Raw genomic sequence first — 6000 nt, 5'->3', positions numbered from 1 at the left:
ACGTGAGCGCCGACCTGGACGGGCCGCCGCACCAGCACTCGGCCAACGCGCGCCGCTGGCTGGAGCAGTACTACGTGGGCGACCTGCAAGGAGATCCCGAGGTACAGCCGAGCGGTGGTCCCACACCCCTGCTTCCTCCCCCACCACCGGCTCACCACTGCCCTCGAGCCCCGTGCACCTGCGCTCCAGGAGGGCCCAAGGTGACAGCCACCTTCTTCTCTCCTGGTAACAAACCCCTGCCCGCCACCACTGGCTCCCCAACCAGGAATTTGCCCTTCCTTTCCAGCACTTCCCCTGACCCTCTGCTGTCTGCTACTTCTCCCACCTCCCAAGGTATCTCCTACTTCCTGCTGGTTCCTGCTGCAGCCTCTGGCCATCTGACGTCTTGGGTCACTTTTTCCCTCCCAGCCCCTCACACACCCAATCTTTCCTTCCTGTTCCCTTATCAGCCTCTCCCTTTTTGCAACTTCTTTTCATTTCTGTTTGAATAATAGCTTCCAGGCTCACCTGTCCTCCCCTCCCCATCTCACTCTACTCCTGCATCCAAAAGGCTGGTCACCCTTCTCAGTTTAGATTTCCCTGTGCCACCTTGTCTTGCGCCAGGGCTTCCCTGGCCCAGTGGAAAAGTTGGGGCAGTGCCTTAGACGGCCTGTGTCCTCCCGCCCTTCAGATCTCCCTTCGTTTAGTGCCCTGAGAGCTGGCCTGGGTGTCCAGCAGAGTGACGTGATGGGGTATGCCAGTTTTGCTAGGGAGAGGGAAGTAGCACTCTGGGCTGCATGCAGCTGTGCATTCCAGGCTCATGATGATATTCAAACCTCTGTCTGATCCCCGGGTGTATTTTATTATCTCCATTTTAGGATGTGGAAACTGGGACCCAAAGAGACACTATAGTAGTTCGAGGTCAGTTTGTGATCTGAGGGAATCTGAGCTAGATAGTAGAAAAGTCAGGTGTGTCTGATTCCAAAATCAGTACGCTATCCATTCCAAGAACCTTTGGGTGTGGGAGATGATCTTATCTATTGGGCTCCAGGTAAGCCTGGGCCAGAGGCAAACTGACTCTTCAGGGCTACCCCAGGCCCAGCTGTAGGACTGGGGACAGTGGGGCCATCATGCTTGGACATAAACCAACAGTTGCTCCCTGCTTCTAGCTCTTCGTTCAAGATGGCCCCAGCAAATGCTTTTAGGTCTTTGGATGAAAGGACTTGACTCTCACTGTTCCAGGTGTCTTCACTGAATCATCCTGCCCAGTTCTTTAATCATTGATTCACTCACTTGATGTGTTGATGATTGGCAGCACTGAGCTAGGTACTGATACCAATGGACTGAGGTACCAATGGACAAAACAATGTGGTCTCATTCATGGACCTAACACGCTGTGGTAATTCTTCAGTTGCCTGTTGCTATCAGAGTAGGAATCAGGGAGAACTTTCTGGAGAAAGTACTGTTTACTCTGGGAGCTAATCAGTGGATACCTGGCTTTAGCCAGGTGGAATGTGGTGAGAACAACACTCCAGACAGAGGGAACAGAATACCTGGAGGCTCTGAAGGGTAAGGACTTGGCAGAGTCAAGGGACAGAAATAAAACCAATGTGACCAGAAGCTGGTGGGCACGGAGACGGAAGTGGAAGGAGGCCGGAGATCAGCCAGGTGGCTGTGGTCAGGATTTGGGGCATGATTCTAAGAACAACCAGAAGCCAGGGAATGGATTCAAGCGGGGATGTTTCATGGTCAGATTTGTACCTTTGGAAGAGCATCCTTGCTGCAATGATGAGAAGGAGAGGAGGGAGCCAAAGTGGGTGTGCGGAGACCAGGCAGGAGGCTACCCTGTAGCCCAAGTGAGAGGTAACAGTGGCTTTGACCAAGAAGAGGGGAAGATTGAATTTGGGAGACTTCATAGGTAAAATGACAGGACTCACTATTCTGCAGCAGGAGCCCAGTTTAATGTTGGAAGCTGACATTTGGTGTCAGGTCATGCCGAAGGGGTTTAGCTGTAGCTATAACTGAAGCTGAGTGCAGGAAATGAGAGGCAGAGGCCAGAATACTAGAGACTTCCAGGCATGTGATGGCTTATGGAAGGCATCCTGTACTGTAACTATAACCTATCAACAGGAGCCTAGGGTGTGACCTCTCCTCCCAGCACCGTCCAGAGTATCTCTCCTGAGATGGCTCCACCTCCCGGCTCTGCTAGCCACCCAGCACTGTGGTTTGATTTGGCTTTGTTTTGCTTTGCTTCCCTCATAGCTCAGTTGGTAAAGAATCTGCCTACAATGCAGGAGACCCCGGTTCAATTTCTGGGTCAGGAAGATCCCCTGGAGAAGGGATAGGCTACCCACTCCAGTGTTCTTGGGCTTCCCTTGTGGCTCAGCTGGTAAAGAATATGCTCGCAATGCGGGAGACCTGAGTTCAATCGCTGGGTTGGAAAGATCCCCTGGAGAAGGGAAAGGCTATACCCACTCCAGTATTCTGGCCTGGAGAATTCCGTGGACTGTGTGGTCTGTGGGGTTGCCAAGAGTCAGACACAACTGAATGACTTTCACTTTCACTTGCTTTGCTTTACCTAACCTTCAGAGAAGGCTCTCAGTTTGCTTCCTACGCCTGCCCTCACCTGTTGCTCCAAGAGTCCCAGTGTGGCCATGTTTCAGGTGTCCTTATAACTGGGCTCCCACCTGAGGATATGGGGGAAAAAACTAACATCATACTTACAAACCTGTGGCCCAGACTTGACCTATGGCCATAATCACCCAATACTCCAGTTGCTTGTCAGCTTCCGTCTGCAGATTTCTATTCTGGAAACAAGTGTAGGGTTGTCTTTATATTGAGGAGGAGAGGTAGCCAGACGAGAAATCTAGAGAAGCTGTCCCATCAGAGAGAAGCCCTCCGTGTAAGGCCTGAACACAGAGAAGACACTTCTGTTCTTCTCTCTGGTTAAGCCCTCCTAGCAGCCCCTGTGCTGCCTTCTCCACCTCTCTCCTCTGGTCGGACTTGACCAGGGACACTGACACCTGTTGAGGCTAGAACCCAGCTCCTGTAACGTGAGGACAAGGCGGGGCCTTGACAGGCAAGGGAGTATCATGAACCAGCTCTATTCTCTGGGGCTCATTTCTGAATGTTGCCCATCCTCAGAATCCTTCTTCCCAAGTGTAGTCCTTGGCGAGGAGCCTGCTGGAGCTCTGCCATAGAATTGCAGGGACAAGACTCAGCCCCGTTGGTTCCCCTGTTCCCCACTTTACCACACCCCCTCTGTATACACACTTACACACACATTCATTCACACTCACAGGAAAGCACACACATGTGAAACAAGTCAGACTTGTTTAAGCCAACATACTGTGGGATGAGACAAGGTTTGTTATAGCCTTGGACTTGAGAAAGAGGTGAATCAGTGATGGCTGAGCAGGGAAGTTGGCCCTCTTCTCAGCCGGGTGCTCTGGGCTCCTCACTCCAAGCTTAGGTAAGAGTGGCTCACATTGTTAGGGGGTGTGAACCCCATTGATTGAGCTGCAACCAGCTTTTTTTTTTTTTTAAAGAAATAAATGACCTCCCATGAATCAGTGTCCCAGTTTTTTTTTCAAATTGGCATAGGACTTGAACTATTTAATGTTTATCTGTAAGTAGACTCACTATCTGTTTTACCACTTACTTGCCCTGGGCATTATTACCAGTGAAATCACAGGTTTTACATGCATGTTGAAAATAGAGCTGTTAAAATAAATACTCATCCTCCCATCCCCTAAAATCCTGAGCACCATCAGTGGAGTGAGTATCACACTTTGGAAGACACCTAAAGCGGAGCTTCTTAACCCTGGTGACCTGCGGAGTATTTTCTGAGATTGATGGAAGAGATGAAATAATGTGTAAAAACGCATGGTTGTGCATTTTTCTGGTGAGAGAGCTACAGCTTTCATCACAGTCCAAACAGAATCCTTCCCTCACTCCAGACCTGCCGCGATGAGGAAAATAACTCTGAAAGGGCAGACCATATTCCCCCCACCATATCACACTGCTAGACCTCAAGAATGCTTCTTGTGGGCAGACATCTAAGCTAGCCCCTGGAGAAAAGCCCTGTTTGAGGAGACCCTGGAGGAAGGCAAGCCCTGACTCCCAGCGCCTCGCCTGCTGTTGGGCTAACCCTGCTTTCTGAATGTCTCTGGGCGTCGTGTCCTAGTCCCGCAAGGTATACCTATCTCTGAGTGGCTGAGAAATCCACAGATTCTGCCATGTGTGCTCTGCCAGGTTCTGAGGGTCCGGCCATGCAGAGGTTCAGAGCTTGAGTAATTAAGGAGGAGATCTAAGTGCAGGAAGACTCAGGATTTCCACCCCACCCCAGACTCCGGAACAGCTTGAGCACAGCGCAGCTTGGAGCACAGGTCTGAGCGGAGAGTTCAGGTAACAGCCGGTGCTTGGGGAACTTGCCAAACTGCCCCACCTGCATAGCAGAGTGGGCATGACAAGTCTGCTGACTGACAGGGGTCACGCTCTGCTTAGCCTACAGGAGGGCCCCCTAAATGGGCCTGCCTGGCCCATCAGCGGCTACCATCCTTTGCTACCTGCCAGGGCCTTGTGGTGGCAGGTGTGCTTTACCTGGAGGATGAAGCTAGTGCCAGCTGGGAGAGAGCCAGGGACCCAAGTCATGGTGGTTCCATGTGACATGGGGTAAACACAGGCTCCAAGACTGCTCCCTGGTGTCACGCTGGAATTCAGAGAAGGGGCTTCAAGACCTAAATTAAGGGGAAGGTTGAAATTAGGGCTTCCCTTATGGCTCAGCTGGTAAAGAATCCACCTGCAATGCAGGAGACCTGGGTTTGATTCCTGGGTTGGGAAGATCCCCTGGAGACGGAAAAGGCTACCCTCTCCAGGGTTCTGGCCTGGAGAACTCCATGGACTGTATAGTCCACGGAGTCACAAAGAGTCAGACACAACTGAATGACTTTCACTGTCACTGGAAGTTAGGACTCTATGGGGGAAATTAAAAGAAACAGGAATCTCAGAAACACCTGAGAGTAATCATTTCTGGAAGCATTCCCAGCAGAGAACCAAAATTGATACCTGAGCAGCTCCCATCGTCTTCACTTTCTTTATTATTTATCTTAAGACACACACTCACCATTGGTCCATACGTCGCCTTCCGTTCATTTAGACAGACAAGTTGTGAGCATCCTGTTCTCTCTGAAACCCACCGTGGTACTGAAAGTGCCCTTGTCAGGGTCATCGGGACCTTCCCCTGGCTAAACCTGATGGTCAGTCCTCACCTGGCCTGGCAGAACTCTGACATGGCCATCACTCCCCTGTCCTTGATAGGCTGTGTTCACCTGGCTTCTGGATACCTCACTCCCTTAGCTTTCTACCTGCATTTATTTTCTTCTGCTGCTGTAACAAATTGCCACAATCTCAGTGCGGTGAAGCAACACCATCTTCTCTTCTGATTCTGGAGTCAAAAGTCAGAAATGAATTGGCAGGGCAGCCTTCCTTCTGGAGGCTCTAGGGGAGAATTTGTTTCCCCCCTTTTCTGGCTTTTAGAGGCTGCCCATGTTCCCTGGCTCCTGGCCCCAGCTACCAGTCACGTTGCTCTCTCCTCTGCTCTTCTGTCTCTTCTCGTTCTTGGCCTCTGATTCTCCTGCTTCCACCTCTCACTTATAAGGAACCTTGTGGTTACGCAGTGCTCCTCGCTCCCACACACACACCGGACAATCCAGGATCATCTCATCACAAAGTCCTTAGTTTAACCACACTGCACAGTCCTCCATGCCATATAAGGTAACATAGTCACGGGTTCCAGGTGTTGGGATGTAGATTTTGGAGGGAGTGCATTATCCCACCTGCTTCACCCCTTACGGTTATTAGTGCTCAGTCTCCACCGGTAGTTCCTCTTGTTCCTGGTTTCCCAGAACGGCACATAGAGCTTAAATGGAACCACACAGTGGCGTGCCCCTCGATACAGCTTTTTTCACTCAGTACTACATCTGGGAGATGATCTGTGTTGTCCTGCTGACTCCATTCCCT

At 51.0% G+C, this 6000-nt stretch overlaps 1 protein-coding gene across 1 annotated transcript in view; it reads left to right on the top strand.

The window, feature by feature from the left end:
• Nucleotides 1-6: 6 nt before the first annotated feature.
• FA2H (fatty acid 2-hydroxylase) overlaps nt 7-6000 on the top strand; it is a 54574-nt gene continuing 48580 nt past the window's right edge. The window contains exon 1 of the mRNA XM_010850739.1: nt 7-101. The gene's annotated coding sequence lies outside the window, so the exon portion shown is untranslated. The remainder of the gene's footprint in view (nt 102-6000) is intronic.

Source organism: Bison bison, unplaced genomic scaffold, assembly GCF_000754665.1.
Source record: "Bison bison bison isolate TAMUID 2011002044 unplaced genomic scaffold, Bison_UMD1.0 scf7180017864295, whole genome shotgun sequence".
NCBI classification, from domain to species: Eukaryota; Metazoa; Chordata; class Mammalia; order Artiodactyla; family Bovidae; genus Bison; species Bison bison.
The sequence above is the reverse complement of the archived record's forward strand: the minus strand, read 5'-3'. Positions and strand labels throughout refer to the sequence as shown.